General features: G+C 44.1%; 1 pseudogene; it reads left to right on the forward strand.

The window, feature by feature from the left end:
• Window positions 1-1,384: 1,384 nt before the first annotated feature.
• On the forward strand, window positions 1,385-18,463 carry LOC106566277 (uncharacterized; annotated as a pseudogene).
• Window positions 18,464-21,342: the final 2,879 nt, after the last annotated feature.

Below are 21,342 nucleotides of genomic sequence, written 5' to 3' on the forward strand. Positions count from 1 at the left end.
GCGGCTGTTCTGAATGTTCAGACTGAAGCTGATATAATTGTAATTCCATATCACTGGTCTGTTCAGAAACACTGTCTCTTCAGTGAGAGAATTGGCATCAATTGCAATGAAAATGTTCTTTACACTTTGATCCAATGTCTTCCTGATGTCATTCCATGAAGCTGGCTGCAGATAGCTGATCCTGTGAATAGACTGTTCAGTCTGGACTGAAACCCCTCTAGACACGGGGTGGCAGGCAGAGTAGAAGACAGACCTTGGCCTGGTAGCAAGCTCAGTCTGGACTGAAAGCCCTCCAGATACAGTGGCTTGCGAAAGTACTTTTCTTATTTTGATGCCTTACAAACTAGAATTAAAATAGATTTTTGGGGGGTTTGTATCATGTGATTTACACAACATACCTACCACTTTGAAGATGCAAAACAATAAATTAGACTAAAAAAATGAAAACTTGAGTGTGCATAACTATTCACCCCTCCAAAGTCAGTACTTTGTAGAGCCACCTTTTGCAGCAATTACAGCTGCAAGTCTCTTGGGGGTATGTCTCTATAAGCTTGGCACATCTAACCACTGGTAAGTGAGTGTGCTAAGAAGGAGGAACAGCCCAGCACGTCCACCCCCAGTCAGAAGAGGATGGTCCAGAGGCTGACCTACGGTGACTCCCAGGCTGGGTGGGGGGGGGGGGGAGGCCTTGAGTTAGAAAGTCTAAAGTCCCTCTGTAACTTCAAACATACACTACAGCTGCAAGCAGCAATGCCCGGGGTTCAGCTGTGGGCCCAATGTGTCACCAACAGGACAAAGAGGACACGCTTGCCAAATATCAAAACTCAAAATCCAACTGATTACGCAATATGCTTTCGATGTATTTTGGACTATTTTTAATGATGTTGACTACTTTAAACGTCTTCTTCTCCAGAACCGCTGGACCGATCGGCACCAGTAATGAACTTATTCTCTTTATTCATTATTGCAGGAATAGTATTACTGGCATTGCTTTTCTTATATGTTAATTTTCTCAACTACTATACATGTGATAAACATCATAAAATCCTATAGCTTTTACCATGTGTCAGAAACGATTGGAGGTACTGGGAACACTGTCTGCATTTAAAATAATACCTTATACACTATGTGACTCTGATCAAAAGTTGTGCGCTAAATTGGGTATATACTACACTCTTCTAAAAAATTGTAAAAGCTAGAAGCTGAAAGGGTTATTTGGCTGTTCTCATAGGAAAACTCTTTGAAGAACCCTTTTGGATTCCAGGTAAAAAAAAACTATTTTGGGGTCCATGTTTCTTTCCACAGAGGATTTTGACCCGTCTTTCTCTGTGCTCTAGTGTCGGGTCGGAAGAGTACACATAAGTCACAGCGCTGGGTGATCCCGATGGAGCTCCCAGTCCCGGGGGAGCTCCCGGTCCCGATGGAGCTCCCAGTCCCAGCTGAGCTCCTGGTGGAGCTCCCGGTCACCTGTGGGGACAAAGACGGCATGCTCAACAGGGACAAGCTGACCAAAGGTGGGTGGTTCGGCCTGAATAACCTTGCCTAAGACTTAACACTAACACTGGGGTTCTATAATACCCCTGAGTCACTGAGTGTTCATTTAAATCTTGAATCAAAACTATAAATGTTATATTTGAGGAAAAATATAAAACCCGAGTATGTATGATATCTGACTTCCTCATTGGTCTGTCTCAGGGGAAAGTTGCATTTTGGTCCAGGGTCATTGGTTAACCCCCAGTAGGTTTGAGGAGTTTGGGGGTGAAGAAGAGCAGTAAGAACTGGAAGTACAGTGTCCGCTGTAGCGACACCACTCTGGGAAAACTGATCCAGGTACAGCATATAGCTGATTTTCATACTCTTATCAAGCCCATAAGATTTGTACAATATTGCCATATACTACGCTCTTGGTCTAGATGTTGGCCTACATAGGTCTGTATTACTGTATAGTCTTAAAGGGCAATAACAGAACATTTGTCTATGTTGCTAAACCCCTCTGACTCGTTGTTGGAATGTCTGTCAAAGTGTGCACCCCTATCATTAAGGGAGAGCGAGGGAGAGCGAGGTAGAGCGAGCTAGAGTGAGGGAGAGCGAGGGAGAGCGAGCTAGAGTGAGGGAGAGCGAGGTAGAGCGAGGGAGAGCGAGGTAGAGCGAGGTAGAGCGAGGGAGAGCGAGGTAGAGCGAGGGAGAGCGAGGTAGAGCGAGGGATGGCGAGGTAGAGCGAGGGAGAGCGAGGTAGAGCGAGGGATGGCGAGGGAGAGCGAGGGAGAGCGAGGTAGAGGGAGGTAGAGCGAGGTAGAGCGAGGTAGAGGGAGGGAGAGCGAGGTAGAGGGAGGGAGAGAGAGGGAGAGCGAGGTAGAGGGAGGGAGAGCGAGGTAGAGGGAGGGAGAGAGAGGGAGAGCGAGGTAGAGCGAGCTAGAGGGAGAGCGAGGGAGAGCGAGGTAGAGCGAGCTAGAGGGAGAGCGAGGGAGAGCGAGGTAGAGCGAGGGAGAGCGAGGGAGAGCGAGGGAGAGCTACGTTACAGAGCTAGGATAGAACTCACATCTACGGAAAATGTAAACGTTCAGTCACAGCGAAAACACTAAATTGGGGAAGTCTTATCGATTTTGAAATATGGCATATACATTTTCTGTGATACATTTGGGTAGCGGGTTCACAGTTTTATCTTTTCTGAGATCTCTGCCAAGCAAGGAGGAAAAAGCAGCCAGCTCATGCAACAACACACACAGGAGGTGGCTACTCATAAATACAACACATCGGCAGTTTTCAAAATGGCCTACGTCAGTCTTTAGCACATCACCAGACCCAACACAACGCTCCTTTTACTATATTGCCAGAAGCAACATCAGACCCCGGTAGTTGCCAATTTAATTGGTCTCTTTCAATGCTCTGGAAACCAAGCTGTGCTCTTTGAAGATGGCATCGTAGCCACACAAATACATTAGAAGATAATTGTTGATCTGATCAGAAACGCTGTGCTCACAACCTTTATCTCCTAAATAATGTCGCTGGTGTATTTTGTTAGAATTTTGGATTATATTGTGCAATAGGCTATAAGGTTTTTACCAGCTGTGAGTCCTTCCAGGCTCGAGTACCGTGCACAAAACAAGACACATAACGAGCTCGAGGAATGTATACTGAAGCAAAGTCTCACCCACATCAGAACCTAGGCTATCTATTATATTTGCAACATAAATTAATTTACAAGGTTATGTTCGATGTCAGCTGGCTACTATAGGAAAGTTACTATCTAATGAAACATTTTTTTACATAAATTATCCTTTGATTTTATGAAGTGGACGTTATGTTACACAATCACTTGTCTTTCCCTCTCATTTTAGTAGATATATACTGCTCCAAAAAATAAAGGGAACACTTAAACAACACAATCCGTGTTGCTTCCTAAGTGGACAGTTTGATTGTGTTGTTATTCACCGGGGGGCCTAACTTACAGTCAGAGAGGGAAGATAAACAATGTTGATTAGCAGGGGAAATCATGGACGTCACCAGGACCTGGTGTAATGGTGTAAAAAATAAAATGGTGAACTGAATGCGCCACTGAATGTGCCATTTCTCAGACTGGTGATATGTCTCACAAGATCACTTAATGATTAATTAGTATTCTACATAACAACCCCACTAATAGCATGATAATGTCAGGCTATGGTTATACCAAAAACCCCATGTCATTTCTTATGACAATTTAGGATGATTGTGCTGAAATGTTGCTTTTTTATATCATGCAGTGGCAGTGTTTATCTGCTCCAGAATGTGACTAGTTCAGCCAGTTAGCCACGCTTACTTACATCAGTCAAGATCAAAATGCATATTCCCATGAAACTGATAAGGATCAAATTGTTGACATGCATGCATTATATATTTTGTTTACATTGTTTGCTAACTAATATGATATAATATTGTGACACAAAATAATGCCAGAATTACATTCAGAACAGCGCCATCTGCTGGACAGAATTACATTCAGAACAGCGCCATCTGCTGGACAGAATTACATTCAGAACAGCGCCATCTGCTGGACAGAATTACATTCAGAACAGCGCCATCTGCTGGACAGAATTACATTCAGAACAGCGCCATCTGCTGGACAGAATTACATTCAGAACAGCGCCATCTGCTGGACAGAATTACATTCAGAACAGCGCCATCTGCTGGACAGAATTACATTCAGAACAGCGCCATCTGCTGGACAGAATTACATTCAGAACAGCGCCATCTGCTGGACAGAATTACATTCAGAACAGCGCCATCTGCTGGACAGAATTACATTCAGAACCATCTGCTGGACAGAATTACATTCAGAACAGCGCCATCTGCTGGACTGGTGGAGCTGTTCCTCACTTGCCCTGAATGAGGCGTCACCAGTGCATATGTTGAAGTTGTTGTAGTTTATACATACTGATATTACAGTTATGTAATATTGTGGAAACTATGTTCTTTTTAGGTTTGGGCATCATTCTGTGGATAAACCCTCCATATTGGTGCCCTTACGACGTATAAAGATCTGGATAACTGCAGCAGAAAAAAAGTGCAAGATGAGACATCTCTCCCTTCTCTTTCTCTTTCTCTCGCTCCCTTTTCTCTCTCTCTCTCTCTCTCTCTCTCTCTCTCTCCTTGTCTTCCTTCTCTCTCTCTCTTTCTCTCTTCTCTCCTTGTCCTCCTCTTTCTCTCTCTCAAGATCCGTCGTTCCACTCTTATGTGTCTGCGTCTCCTGTCCCTCCCGGGCTTCCGTCTGAGTGATGTCCTGAGGGAGTCTCTGTCCCAGGACCACCTGGAGAGTGTGGCCCCACCTGCTCTCTTTACAACACCTCTCCTTGCTGGACCGTCGCCTGAAAACCATACATTTACATTTACATTTAAGTCATTTAGCAGACGCTCTTATCCAGAGCGACATACTGCAGGCTGTACACCTGTCTGGAGTACCATGAGGATTTACAGGGATATGATGTTAACTTATACCACCACTAGACAATAATAAAGACTGTACATCCATTTGCAAAACCATCACTGCAAGACGTCTATCATTGGATTCAGCTGTGGTTGATGATAAGATGATTGTATTTATCAATTAACCAGTTAATTATTTGTGTACATTCATGGCACAGTTTAACTGCATGTGTTGCCTTGTGAAATTAAAAGAAAGAGAGAGTGTTGTGTCATTACAAGGGTGGTGTAGTGTTACTGGAGTTTTCAGACAGTAAGGCCATATGATCACAACAATGTCAGTACTCAGTAGAAAGAGAATGCAGTATATCAGGAATTTATGGTAAATATTAAAATCATAAGCAATACAAATGAATATAAATACATTTACCTAATAAATTACTGGAAGATTATATATAGAGCGTGTGACTCTCTTCATTTCTATAGCTCATAGCTTATTCGCCATGAGTCAGCACCTCTAAATAAAATAATTTTCTCTGGGCCAGCTCAAGTTTTTTACCAGTATATTAAAATCATAACCTCCTCATTCTATTCAACAGCAACAGATTAAACCACTCAAATAGGTTCCTTCCACTCATGTGTGTGTGTGTGCGCGGTTGTTTTCCTACATTATCTGGACCCCAATGTCCAAACATTTCACCTGAATGTGAAACTATATATTCACATCCTTCCCTCCTTTGTGAAGATTTCCAACTCTGTAACAACCACCACTAATGGGGCGGGGGTCATCCCCCATGTACACCCCACAGGGAACGCAACAAGGGTCACTTCTACCCCTCACAGGAAGGCAGTCAGCCAGACATACTGAAGGTCACCCCATCACTGGGACGTACGTCTCCTAAGTGCTGAGAGGATTCCGGGCAGGGCAATCCAAAAGCGCTGGGGCTAAGAATTTCTGTTTTACGTAATTTTTGTTTAACGTAATAGAATAGAAAAATGCATTTCCTGCTTTGTACTTTGTTTTTCTCCCACAGACTTAAACAAATATTTAATTTGACGTAATGCTTTAAACAGTTGAAGTCGGAAGTTTACATACACCTTAGCCAAATACATTTAAACTCAGTTTTTCACAATTCCTGACATTTAATCCTAGTAACAATTCCCTGTTTTAGGTCAGTTAGGATCACCACTTTATTTTAAAAATGTGAAATGTCAGAATATTATGTATATGTATATATATACGTTTCGGGTAGCCTTCCCAATAAGTTGGGTGAATTTTGGCCCATTCCTCTTGACAGAGCTGGTGTAAATGAGTCAGGTTTGTAGGCCTCCTTGCTCGCACACACTTTCTCAGTTCTGCCCACACATTTCCTATAGGATTGAGGTCAGGGCTTTGTGATGGCCACTCCAATACCTTGACTTTGTTGTCCTGAAGCCATTTTGCCACAACTTCGGAAGTATGCTTGGGGTCATTGTCCATTTAGAAGACCCATTTGTGACCAAGCTTTAACTTCCTGACTGATGTCTTAAGATGTTGCTTCAATATATCCACATAATTTTCCTGCCCTCATGATGCCATCAATTTTGTGAAGTGCACCAGTCCCTCCTGCAGCAAAGCACCCCCACAACATGATGCTGCCACCCCCGTGCTTCACGGTTGGGATGGTGTTCTTCGGCTTGCAAGCCTCCCCCTTTTTCCTCCAAACGAAACAATGGTCATTATGGCCAAACAGTTATATTTTTGTTTCATCAGACCAGAGGACATTTCTCCAAAAAGTACAATCTTTGTCCCCATGTGCAGTTGCAAACCGTAGTCTGGCTTTTCTATGGCAGTTTTGGAGCAGTGGCTTCTCTCTTGCTGAGCGGCCTTTCAGGATATGTCGATATAGGACTTGTTTAACTGTGGGTATAGATACTTTTGTACCTGTTTCCTCCAGCATCTTCACAAGGTCCTTTGCTGTTGTTCTGGGATTGATTTGCACTTTTCGTTCCAAAGTACGTTCATCTCTAGGAGACAGAATGCGTCTCCTTCCTGAGCGGTATGACGGCTGCGTGGTCCCATGGTGTTTATACTTGCATACTATTGTTTGTACAGATGAACGTGGTACCTTCAGGCATTTGGAAATTGCTCCCAAGGATGAACCAGACTTGTGGAGGTCTAAAAAAAGAAATCTGAGGTCTTGACTGAATTCCTTTGATTTTCCCATGATGTCAATCAAAGAGGCACTGAGTTTGCAGCCATCTCTCCCTGGTACCTTCCAGTCAAGCACACAGACACTAATCATGCTATGGAATGCAGTCTTGTTAGGTTTATCACCAATCCATCGTAAATCCACTGTCAGTGTTAAATCTCCCAGAGGCACACGTTCAGTTCACACAGACAGAGTTATAAGAACTCTTTATTCTGTTGCATAAAACAATCATTTGATGCAATAACAGTATTATAACAATTTTGTAATTTCTCTTCTGGCAGTACACAAGCATGAGGGAGGGAACATATGGAGCACAAGATTGTTGCGGCTATGGAGCACAAGATTGTGGGACAAAAACGAGCAAGGGACACTGAAAGGTGAGATGAGGAAGGGGTTTGGGTTGTGCTTTGAGACAGTAAATGTATTGTTGTGTATGAGAGTGACCATTTCTCCTTAATCTCACATACACAAGAATTTTTACTGTGTAAAAACTGCCCTCCTAAGACATTTCACACCTTCTTCTTTATCCCTCCAGCCCATTCCCTTTGTTGACTGATCTTTCCTCTCAAAAGCAGCTCCCAATGTCCCTCATCGTCCCTAAACAATACACTAGTCTGTCTCTAAACACTTAGGTCCCAAACGGTTGACACCTTTAACAAAGAAAGGCATCTTGCCCTACGTCCCTTCCACAAAAAGTGTAAAATGCTAAACCACAACCATGTCTTTCCAGGAGACGTGAAGTACCAGCAAATCTTCTACAAGAGGTCCAAACGGTTGGTGGTTAAGGTCTACGAGCCCTACACCAATTCCGACAGTCTTACCCAGGTGGCCGTACACCGCTGACTGGACAAGACCATTTTCCACAAGCACTCTACTTTCACAGCCCACCATGCCAAACACCATTGCCAGTGTACCCGAAGCCTAATAAAGGACAATAAAGTATGGATATTTTCGACCAATCCTCAAAATTTGTCTGCTTTATGGATTCACAGAAGATATTGTAGCAAGATCAATGGTGTGGGGATTCCACATCACCATGTTCAATAATAAAACAGGCACCAGTAGCACAAATAGAATGCGAAGGGGAAGTTTATTAGGGATTTTGGTACACAGGGAAAGAAGGGGGAATTCAATCACCTCACAGTCCACAAGCCATTCTCTTTGTCCGTTCCCTTTTCCAGGGGTAATCCTCACACTCGGGTCCTCAGCCAATCCGGTCTGGTACACAGGGGGTGTAGTCCGACAGTCCAGGTCACAATGGGCAATCACACAGAGTTTTTGTTGTTGTCTCTCACTCTTCATACCTCTCTTGTCGCACTCTTCATACCTCCCTTGTCTCTCACTCTTCATACCTCCCTTGTCGCACTCTTCATACCTCCCTTGTCTCTCACTCTTCATACCTCCCTTGTCTCTCACTCTTCATACCTCTCTTCTCACTCACTCACTCTTCATACCATACTCACTCACTCACTCACTCACTCACTCACTCACTCACTCACTCACTCACTCACTCACTCACTCACTCACTCACCTCTTCATACCTCCCTTGTCTCTCACTCTTCATACCGCTCTGCTCTCTCACGCTTCATACCTCTCTTCTCACTCACTCTTCATACCTCCCTTGTCTCTCACTCTTCATACCTCTCCTCTCTCACTCTTCCTACCTCTCTTCTCACTCACCCTTCATACCTCTCTGCTCACTCACTCTTCATACCTCCCTTGTCTCTCACTCTTCATACCGCTCTGCTCTCTCACGCTTCATACCTCTCTTCTCACTCACTCTTCATACCTCTCCTCTCTCTCTTCCTACCTCTCTTCTCACTCACCCTTCATACCTCTCTTCTCACTCACTCTTCATACCTCCCTTGTCTCTCACTCTTCATACCTCTCCTCTCTCACTCTTCCTACCTCTCTTCTCACTCACCCTTCAAACCTCTCTTCTCACTCACTCTTCATACCTCCCTTGTCTCTCACTCTTCATACCGCTCTGCTCTCTCACGCTTCATACCTCTCTTCTCACTCACTCTTCATACCTCCCTTGTCTCTCACTCTTCATACCTCTCCTCTCTCACTCTTCCTACCTCTCTTCTCACTCACCCTTCATACCTCTCTTCTCACTCACTCTTCATACCTCCCTTGTCTCTCACTCTTCATACCGCTCTGCTCTCTCACGCTTCATACCTCTCTTCTCACTCACTCTTCATACCTCTCTTCTCACTCACTCTTCATACCTCTCCTCTCTCACTCTTCCTACCTCTCTTCTCACTCACCCTTCATACCTCTCTTCTCACTCACTCTTCATACCTCCCTTGTCTCTCACTCTTCATACCTCTCCTCTCTCACTCTTCCTACCTCTCTTCTCACTCACCCTTCATACCTCTCTTCTCACTCACTCTTCATACCTCCCTTGTCTCTCACTCTTCATACCGCTCTGCTCTCTCACGCTTCATACCTCTCTTCTCACTCACTCTTCATACCTCTCTTCTCACTCACTCTTCATACCTCTCCTCTCTCACTCTTCCTACCTCTCTTCTCACTCACCCTTCATACCTCTCTTCTCACTCACTCTTCATACCTCCCTTTTCTCTCACCTCCTCTGCCCCTTTGTGCAGGCTGCTTCCTCCTTAAATTCTTAAGGTATAGGGGGCAGTATTTTCACGGCAGGATGAAAAACGTACCCAAATTAATCTGGTTACTACTCCGGCCCAGGAACTAGAATATGCATATTATTAGTAGATTTGGATAGAAAACACTCTGAAGTTTCTAAAACTGTTTGAATGGTGTCTGTGAGTATAATAGAACTCATATGGCAGGCAAAAACCTGAGAAAACCTGAACTCACGAACAAAACAGAGGTATTTAGATAAAAATATGGATTATTTCGAACAAAAACAACATTTCTTGTGGAAGTAGCAGTCCTGGGAGTGCATTCTGACGAAGATCAGCAAAGGTAAGAGAATATTTATAATACTAATTCTGAGTTTAGGTGACCCCAGAACTTGGCGGGTGTCTGTATAGCTTGCTGTGATGGCAGAGCTATGTACTCAGAATATTGAAAAATGTGCTTTCGCCGAAAAGCTATTTTAAAATCTGACACAGCGGTTGCATAAAGGAGTACTGTATCTATAATTCTTAAAATAATTGTTATGTATTTTGTCAACGTTTATGATGAGTATTTTTGTAAATTGATGTGGGAATACATTTTCTCAACATCACGCGCCAATGTAAAATGCTGTTTTTGGATATAAATATGAACTATTGTGTAACATGATGTCCTAGGAGTGTCATCTGATGAAGATTGTCAAAGGTTAGTGCTTCATTTAGCTGTGTTTTGGGTTTTTGTGACATATATCCTTGCTTGGAAAATGGCTGTGTGGTTATTTTTGTCTATGTACTCTCCTAACATAATCTAATGTTTTGCTTTCGCTGTAAAGCCTTTTTGAAATCGGACAATGTGGTTACATTAAGGAGAAGTGTATCTTTAAAATGGTGTTAAATAGTCGTATGCTTGAGAAATTGAAATGATGATATTTTTGCTGTTTTGTATTTCACGCAATGCGATTTCACTGGCTGTTGAATAGTGTGGGACGGTCACGTCCAACCTAGCCCAGAGAAGTTAATCCCCAAGCACTCCCTGGCTTAACGACCACAGCCTTTCCTCGTTGAGGTCCATATAACACTTGGGGTTGGAGCCAGCTACCTGCAAGATCTCTCCTCAATTAACGTAAACTTTTGTACATCCTGCTGGTCCGTACAATTGACCTTATTTTAGCGCCCAAAAAATGCAATACTTCCAGATCAACTGTAATATCAATACCATTGTAAAGCACAATTTCTCCCCTTACCAACAAAATCCATGACGAGACCTTCATGATGCCCATCTCTGCATAATTCAAGAAGGCAATGAGCTCCGTCAGGTCTTTTTAAAAATGGCGGGTGGGGAAGCTAAACCTATTACGTGATAGTGAGAAGGAGAGATGTCATGTGGGGAAACGGCTTTTTTCACTCGATCTGTCCAACTTATCAACTTATCGCCTCAAAAAATGTAAATAAAACACTATAAAGAGTTTATATAATGTGTCATTACATACCTATTTGAAGGTTTGTGTCGAATTTGAATCGGGTTTTTAGGGCGGTGCTAAAGTGATCTTCAGAAGTAAACAGCGTCTTTTGAGAGTCATGATAGCTTGTAGTGATGATGGAAAAAATGACTAGGTATCCCCCCTTACCCTGTCCCTGTCCCCTTATCCTGTCCCTGTCCCTGTCCCCTTACCCTGGCCCTGTCCCCTTACCCTGTCCCTGTCCCTTTCTTGTTTTTAAACGGTGAGAGAAGTGCTACCCCTGGTGGAGAGAGGCTGTAAGACAGAATTAGTTGCTTTATGCTGTACGTTAGGCCATGACACGTCACGATGTAACGTTCAGCGTCGGAGGGGTCCGTTTTTTCAACTTTTCTCCAATACTAAAGGTCCATTACCATGTCAATCAACGCTTGAATAGAAACGTAGTTCACACCCCAGATGTTGACGTCAACACAGTCGCTACAGTCCCATTAGTTTTCTTTGCAGCCTCCTTTGACTGTCGCGGTTGTTCACATTTGTATGGAATGGGGTTAGCCTACATTACCACTCCCCTCACCTCTCCCTGCCATCTGCCACAATATTTATATAAGCTGTACAGGGCTCTGGAGCATCAAACAGATGTTAGACATTCAGATATATCCAAATAATGTTTATTTGTCAAAATCTAAAATACAAGGGAGTGTACAATATATGATGCTAACTAAAAAGGAGAACTGGGTATTCAACAAGAATGGTATATCTTGTTATGGATAGGGGGCAGTATTTTCACGGACGGATAAAAAACGTACCCGATTTAATCTGGTTATTACTCCTGCCCAGAAACTAGAATATGCATATAATTAGTAGCTTTGGATAGACAACACGCCAAAGTTTCTAAAACTGCTTGAATGGTGTCTGTGAGTATAACAGAACTCAAATGGCAGGCCAAAACCTGAGAAGATTCTGTACAGGATGTACCCTGTCTGACCATTTCTTGGCCTTCTTTGTCATCTCTATGCAAAACAAAGGATCTCTGCTGTAACGTGACACTTTCTAACGCTCCCATAGGCTCTCAGAAGGCGCCAGAATGTTGAATGATGACTCTGCTGTCCATGGCTGAAAAACAGTAGCGCATTTGGTAAGTGGTCGATCTGAGAACAATGAGACGGGCGTGCGCGTGCACGTGAAGAGTTCATTTTAGATTTTGAGTCTTTGAACGGAAAGGACGTCTCCCGGTCGGAATATTATCGCTTTTTTACGAGAAAAATCGCATAAAAATAGATTTTAAACAGCGTTTGACCTGCTTCGAAGTACGGTCACGAAACGCGTCCGCGCGTCACCCTTCGGATAGTGTCTTGAACGCACAAACAAAACGCCGCTATTTGGATATAACTATGGATTATTTGGAACCAAACCAACATTTGTTGTTGAAGTAGAAGTCCTGGCAGTGCATTCTGACGAAGAACAGCAAAGGTAATCCAATTTTTCTTATAGTAAATCTGAGTTTGGTGAGTACCAAACTTGGTGGGTGTCAAATTAGCTAGCCCGTGATGGCGAGCTATCTACTCAGAATATTGCAAAATGTGCTTTCACCGAAAGGCTATTTTAACCTCTCTGGGCTAGGCGGGACGAATTCGTCCCACCTACGTAACAGCCACTGGCAGCCTGTGGCGTGATTTTCAAAACGTTAAAAATCCTATTACTTCAATTTCTCAAACATATGACTATTTTACAGCTATTTAAAGACAAGACTCTCGTTAATCTAACCACACTGTCCGATTTCAAAAAGGCTTTACAACGAAAGCAAAACATTAGATTATGTCAGCAGAGTACCAAGCCAGAAATAATCAGACACCCATTTTTCAAGCCAGCATATAATGTCACCAAAACCCAGAAGACAGCTAAATGCAGCACTCACCTTTGATGATCTTCATCAGATGACAACCCTAGGACATTATGTTATACAATACATGCATGTTTTGTTCAATCAAGTTCATATTTATATCAAAAAACAGCTTTTTACATTAGCATGTGACGTTCAGAACTAGCATACCCCCCGCAAACTTCCGGGGAATTCGCTAACATTTTACTAAATTACTCACGATAAACGTTCACACCGCGATTGCATAAAGGAGTTCTGTATCTATAATTCTTAAAATAATTGTTATGTTTTTTGTGAACGTTTATCGTGAGTAATTTAGTAAATTCACCAGAAGTGTTCGGTGGGAATGCTTGTTCTGAACGTCACATGCTAATGTAAAAAGCTGTTTTTTTATATAAATATGAACTTGATTGAACAAAACATGCATGTATTGTATAACATAATGTCCTAGGAGTGTCATCTTGTCACGTCCTGACCAATATTTAGGTATTATTTCTATTATATTTGGTCAGGACGTGGCAGAGGTATATTTGTTTTGTATTATGGGGTTTTGTGTGTGGTGTAGTGGGGTGTATTAGTTTGGTATAGGTTCTAGGTTTGTTTTTCTATGTGTAGTTTTGGGTGCTGGACTCTCAATTGGAGGCAGGTGTTTCTAGTTGCCTCTGATTGGGAGTCCCATAAGTAGGTGTGTGTTTGTTTGGTTTTCGTGGGTAGTTGTTTTTGCACTGCGTGTTGTGTGCCTGCAAAACTGTTCCTGTCGTGTATATTGTTTTCCAGTGGATGCGTTACTCCTTTTTTGAATTAAAACATGAGCATCCATATTCCCGCTGCAGTTTGGTCTATTCAACACGGCTCTTTTTGTGACAGAACTACCCACCACCAAAGGACCAAGCAGCGGAGAAGAGGACAGAGGCAAGTGAGGGAGGAATGTTGGAGGCAGCCCCAATAATTTTTTAGGGGGGGGCACAAGGGCTATTTGGCGGGGGCGAGATTACAGCCCCAGGCCAGCTCCCCGTGCCCTTGTAGGGCAGACTGGACAGGTCCCGTGCTTTAGGGTTGGGGCTGTGGTGAGGCCTGGGATTTTCAGGCCGGTAGGCAAGGTACCAGCGCCCCGCATGTGCCAGGGCGAAGTAGGCATCGAGCCGGAAGGGGTGATGCCAACCCTGCGCTCAAGACCGCCAGTGCGCCCTTTCGGTCCGGTGTTTCCCGCTAGATGCACTAGCATGGAGGTGCGTGTCTCCAGGCCGGCACGTCCAGTACCAGCCCCACGCATCAGGAGTCTAGTGCGTCAGCCCAGCACCGCCAGTCAACAGTCGTCGGAGCTGCCCGCCAGTCAACAGTCGTCGGAGCTGCCCGCCAGTCAACAGTCGTCGGAGCTGCCCGCCAGTCAACAGTCGTGGGAGCTGCCCGCCAGTCAACAGTCGTGGGAGCTGCCCGCCAGTCAACAGTCGTGGGAGCTGCCCGCCAGTCAACAGTCGTCGGGAGCTGCCCGCCAGTCAACAGTCGCCGGAGTGGCCAGACTGCGCTGAACTGCCGGAGTGGCCAGACTGCGCTGAACTGCCGGAGTGGCCAGACTGCGCTGAACTGCCGGAGTGGCCAGACTGCGCTGAACTGCCGGAGTGGCCAGACTGCGCTGAACTGCCGGAGTGGCCAGACTGTTCCCCGGCCCAGCCCGAGGGGCCAGACTGTTCCCCGGCCCAGCCCGAGGGGCCCTCCTGTCCCCCGGCCCAGCCCGAGGGGCCCTCCTGTCCCCCGGCCCAGCCCGAGGGGCCCTCCTGTCCCCGGCCCAGCCCGAGGGGCCCTCCTGTCCCCCGGCCCAGCCCGAGGGGCCCTCCTGTCCCCCGGCCCAGCCCGAGGGGTCCGTCTGCCTGGCGCAGCTATCGGCTCCACCGAAGTGGGCGACGCCGAGGGTGGAGCAGGGTCCACGTCCTGCACCGGAGCCACCTCCAGGATAGGTGGGTTGGGGAGGGAGGGTGTAGCACAGTGCCGTCGTTGATGGCAGCCACCCTCCCTTCCCTCCCTTATTGTTTAGGGGGTATTGCTTTTTGGTTTTGTTGGGGTAATGGGGATTTTTTGTGTGTTTTCTTTTAAGGTGCATTCCGGGGTCTGCACCTTTAGGGGGGGGTAATGTCACGTCCTGACCAATATTTAGGTATTATTTCTATTATATTTGGTCAGGACGTGGCAGAGGTATATTTGTTTTGTATTATGGGGTTTTGTGTGTGGTGTAGTGGGGTGTATTAGTTTGGTATAGGTTCTAGGTTTGTTTTTCTATGTGTAGTTTTGGGTGCTGGACTCTCAATTGGAGGCAGGTGTTTCTAGTTGCCTCTGATTGGGAGTCCCATAAGTAGGTGTGTGTTTGTTTGGTTTTCGTGGGTAGTTGTTTTTGCACTGCGTGTTGTGTGCCTGCAAAACTGTTCCTGTCGTGTATATTGTTTTCCAGTGGATGCGTTACTCCTTTTTTGAATTAAAACATGAGCATCCATATTCCCGCTGCAGTTTGGTCTATTCAACACGGCTCTTTTTGTGACACATCTGATGAAGATCATCAAAGGTTAGTGCTGCATTTAGCTGTGGTTTGGGTTTTTGTGACATTATATGCTAGCTTGAAAAATGGGTGTCTGATTATTTCTGGCTGGGTACTCTGCTGACATAATCTAATGTTTTTCTTTCGCTGTAAAGCCTTTTTGAAATCGGACAGTGTGGTTAGATAAAGGAGAGTCTTGTCTTTAAAATGGTGTAAAATAGTCATATCTTTGAAAAATTGAAGTTTTGGGATTTTCGAGGAGTTTGTATTTCGCGCCACGCCCTATCATTGGATATTGGAGTGGTGTTCCGCTAGCGGAACGTCTAGATGTAAGAGGATATGGTCAAAGTAACATACAGTACAAAAAAATACACAACGAACAGTGTAGAGTTCAATGTGTCTGGGGTGTAGAGTTCAATGTGTCTGGGGTGTAGAGTTCAATGTGTCTGGGGTGTAGAGTTCAATGTGTCTGGGGTGTAGAGTTCAATGTGTCTGGGGTGTAGAGTTCAATGTGTCTGTAAGGCAGAGAACTGGTAGCTACGCATTGTTACTACAGATCATGTGATTTAACCAAAGAATTTTGGTATCCAATATTAGGAGTTGCAGAATAGGTACTATTAGGTATAGCACAGAGAATGTTCGACCAGCCTTAGCGATGCCGTCGTCGTCCTCAGTTGGTGGAAACAGGAGTCTCAAAATGTCTGTGTCCAGTTGCAGGGGATGTGTTGGAATTTAGAAAATGCTCCGTTATTAAAATAATAACATTTTTGCTCCATGAAGTAATCCAACAGTGTACGTCATTGATTGAGACAGGTGAGTGTCCACCCCAAAGTGCCGCAGGTCATTATGACGCACACACACAGCCACACACACAGCCACGCACGCCACACACACACACACACACACACACACACACACACACACACACACACACACACACACACACACACACACACACACACACACACACACACACACAGCCTATATTCAATGGAGAGAGTTCAAAGTTTCATGAGTGGCTGACACACTTGCTATTCATGACAGTCTCATGTAACTTATTATCAGGAAGTCCCAGGTAAAGTATAAAGCATAACACACAACAACAAGTCACATCCTCTCTTACACAAACATCCTTCCCTCCTCTGTGAAGATGTCCAGCTCTCAAACAACCACCACTAATGGGGTGGTGGTCATCACCCATGTCCACCCCTATGGGAACGGTGATGGCTGCAGCACCGTGTTTGGATAATATTGGAGTAGCCAGTGGAATATTTGTCTGGGGATCTATCATTGTGAGTGAGCTGCTCTGTCTAACAATTCTCCCTTACATTTCCTGTCTGCCTGGATGCAAAACAAAACGTCCTCATAGTTAAATCATGTCACTTTAAAAAATATATTTATTTAAGTTGAAGTAATGCTTTAAAAATAATGACTTGTCTTAACTAACAATTTGTCTTAACCAATGACTTTTATCAACATATATGTATTTGGCTAGGCCTATGCCATGTATTCACTCATGCATTTCATTTTGTATTGACTTCTATGTGGGAGTAATTAAACTTGAATTTGAACTTTAGTCATACTGTAGAAATCTGTGTGTCTCAAAAGGCACAGTATTCCCTATATAATGCACTATGTAGGAAATAGGGATACAGTATTCATATGGTGCACTATGTAGGGAATAAGGATACAGTATTCATATGGTGCACTATGTAGGAAATAAGGATACAGTATTCATATGGTGCACTATGTAGGGAATAAGGATACCGTATTCATATGGTGCACTATGTAGGAAATAGGGATACAGTATTCATATGGTGCACTATGTAGGGAATAGGGAGCCATTTAGGATGCGCTTGAATAATCTCTTCCTTGTTCCTTCTCAGTATGTAATTGCAGGCTCTCTCACTGTTGCCGCTGACAACAAACTGAACAAATGTCTGGTCAGTATCAATATTTTTTTCCCCCAATAAAGTTTAGGCTTTTGATTTATAAAGTTCCACTCTATTTGACGACATAGAATCTACTGTACGACAGACACTCATGTTTTCGTTCATCTGCTTGTTTTCCTCCCAAAACACAAACAGTGTGGAGGCCACTGGCATTAACTGTGGATTTCCCCTTTAAAGAATCGTAATAACAATGATAAGGAATAACAACATACTGAATTCGGTATTGCGTTCAATGCTTCCGAAATTTCCTTCCACAACCAGCCATTCCCATGTCCTCTTTCTTCTCTCTCTCTCTGTCCCTTAGGTGGAAGGCTCCCTGGGAATGAACGTTGTCGCCACGGTTACTGCTCTTACTGGCATCATCCTCCATTCTTTAGACAGTGCTGGGATCATGTTATACTGTGACTATCCATACCATTATCCACACGATTTCTGTCAACAGTACTGGGTATATACCAAATGCTTATTCATTTTTAACTTTCATTGGTCAGGAGATAATTGTAAATTGATAAAGGGTTATATATAATCTATAATCTTTTATATTGTACTGTTGAAAATTTAAATTAGCTTAATAAAAAATAATGCCTACATGTGACATTGGCAACATGAAAGCAATAGTAAGGTAGATAACTGTTATAACGTTTGTTTATAGTTCATTTTAGTCCACATTAAAACTGAAAGTTGACAAAGTGTTCATAATTGCTCCAAAATGGCGGTGTAGTCTAGTTAACTGCTGTTTCCTGTTCCTCTCTGTCTATAGGTCAGGTCCCAGGGAATATCAGGTGTTTTGGCTGTTTTCTCCTTGCTGGAGTTCATAGTGTCCATCTGTGTCTCGTCATTCGCCTGCAGAGCTGTCTGCCTGTGCTGCCATTCCACCCCTGAGGTGAGTCTATAGACTTAGATTTCTGTAAAAAAAAACATTTTTTGTTACAAAATGTTGTAAATCTCAAGGTTATTTACCCAAGTTCTCTGATATTATGAGTTAAGTACGTATTTCACAAGTGGAATTTCATTCCAAAAGTCTCACTTTGGGGTCACTAGCCATTCCAGCCCGTGGGGCTACCGTGCGTAAGAGCGCAGTCAAAAGTGTGCCGTAGGGCAGTGGTCCCCGACCGGTTTAATGTCAGACAATATTTTCACGGACTGGCCTTTAAGGTGTGGCGGATAAATACACAAAATAAAATGACTCGACCGGCATAAAAACCTTGGTATTTATTAAATATAATAATAAACGTGAATCCACTGTGCGTCCTCGTAACATCGCACCAACAACATAACATGAGTAACATCCTCTCTGCCCCTAACACTCTCTGGTTGCTATGGTAACGTTTAAACATGCCTTAAAAATACGATACAACACAAAAACAAATATAAAGTGCATGAAAAATACAACTCACCATAACGCTAAATCAGTGGGAGCACTGAGCTTGTCTCTCTGCAACGAGACGGTCCCATCTAGGGGTAATGGGAGACAATGACACCCGAAGTGTGTTGCTTATGTCCAGTCTACTCCGTCATTTGGTTTTGGTTGCTGTCACTGCAGAAAATCCCGCTTCACACAAATAGGATGTTGGAAATGGCAACAGGGTTTTCAGTGCTGTTGTGGCGATCTGAGGGTATTCTGCCGTGTCTTTAATCCAGAACACCGGCAGAGTTGTTGTCTCGAACATACTTTTAAGGCCGCCATCTTTTGCGATCTCCAGCAGTTGATCTTCTTCTTGCATAGACATGCTGGATTCACCTGGTTTGTTGACAAATGGGTCGCGGATCCATTCCTTGGCAGTTCGTGGGTCTTTTGTGGTTGGGAAGTAGCGCTCAAACTCTTTTAAAAGCAAAGACAGGTGATCGTGCACCAGCTGGGACAATGAAGGCTCAGTCTCTTCCAAAATCCCCGCGAATGTTTGAAACATGTCAAATATAACTCTGTTAACGCGCCGTCCCCACAAATCCAGTTTGGCTTTAAATGCAGTTAATTTATCTGCCAACTTGAAGACAGTTGTCATTTTCCCCTGAAGTGACCGATTGAGTTCATTGAGCAGGTTGAATATGTCGCACAAGTAAGCAAGTTTTGCGACCCATTCCTCATCACTGAAATGTGCTGCCAGCGGTGACTTTTTTTCTGAGAGAAGTCTCTGCAGCGGCTCTCGTAATTCAAACAGTCTGGCCAGCGATCTCCCTCGGGATAACCATGTTATTTCTATGTATAAGAGAAGGTGTCTGTGCTCCGCGTTCATCTCCTCACAAAGCTGCTCGAACAGGCGCGAGTTAAGGGCGTGTGCTTTGATGGGGTTAATAACTTTAACGACATCATTCAATACGCTGTTAAGTTCCGGTGGTGTTTTTCGGCTAGCCAGCATTTCCCTGTGAATGACACAATGCGTAGACTCACATTCAGGTGCAACCTCCTTAATCCGAGTCGTTAAACCAGACAGCCGTCCGGTCATGGCAGCAGCTCCATCTGTGCATATGCCGCCACAAAAGGACCATTTCAGTTTTCCTGATATATAATCATCCAGCGACTTGAATAGTTCTGCGGCTGTGGTTTTGGTTGGCAACGATAGTGCACATAACATATCCTCATGCACATCCTCCTGATAAAGATATCGCACATAAACAAGTAGTATTGCCTTGTTGTCAATATCTGTAGACTCGTCAACCTGGAGTGCGTACCACGGTGATGTATTAATCCTCTCCAACAATTGTGTCTCAATGTCCTCTGCTATTTCCTCAATGCGCCTAGTGATGGTGGTAGCCGAAAGAGGCACCTGTGCCATCCTTTTAACCGCAGCCTTTTAACCGCAGCCTCTCCTAGAAGTTCACGGCAAATGTCTTTAGTGGCGGGCAGGATCAATTCTTCACCAATGGTGAATGGCTTCTTAGCCTTAGCAATACGATTAGCCACCAAGTATGATGCTCTCAGTGCACTCGCATTTGTTGATGTGGTGGCCCTCAGTAATTGCATCTGTCCTTCTTGTTCATGCTTTTTTCTTTCAAAATACTCCGAAGGCTTGTCTTTTAATGCAGGGTGCTTGGTCTCCAAGTGGCTTCATTGCCTCATTAGAGAGCCGGAGCGGGCTTGGTGCGCGGGAATCACCTGTCGCGATAAAGCCATATTTTAAGTAGGACTCCTGGTATTGTCTATTAAATGCAGCTTTCTTTTTCTTGGAAGTCGTAGGCTCTTCTGTCTCCTCACTGGGCCTTTTCCACTTCGCAAAGAAACTTTCCAAAGACGTTTGTTTTTTACTCATTTTGCTTTGCTTGGGGGTTTAATTTTAGCAGCAACGTATCACGTGACCGAGACAAGCGTCAAGAGTGAGTCATAGACGGAGTGAGTCATAGACGGAGTGAGTCATAGACGGAGTGAGTCATAGACGGATGTAACAGAGGGATTCCGGTAATTTTTCAAAATAAAACATCGTTCAGACTCAGATAATAAATAAAACGGAAATAATGTAAGTTATTTATTCTTTCTCTGGGGCCCGGTACCGGGGGTTGGGGACCGCTGCCGTAGAGCGTCAGGCAGTGTTGCAAAAGGCTCATGAAGAAACTGAGGGCCAGACTTCTTAATCCACTGCCAATCGGACAGCTATGAGACAGGTATGTCTTGTTCCTGCTCTGTGTAGAGTATGGTGTGCTGTACTGGCTATACATGAAGCTCCGAGAGGATGTTCCCGAGTTCTCCGAAACGAGCTAAGTAAACTACAGCATGTGAAGTGAAGGCCGCCCAAAGCCAGAAAGGGCTAAGGGGCATTCGCTGTGAACCCTATAAACCTTATCCTGTATAAAGGGGAGTTAGGCTTTAGAATCCCTTTACTAGAACATGTGGGAAGTCA

This window comes from Salmo salar, chromosome ssa12 (assembly GCF_905237065.1).
Source record: "Salmo salar chromosome ssa12, Ssal_v3.1, whole genome shotgun sequence".
NCBI classification, from domain to species: domain Eukaryota; kingdom Metazoa; phylum Chordata; class Actinopteri; order Salmoniformes; family Salmonidae; genus Salmo; species Salmo salar.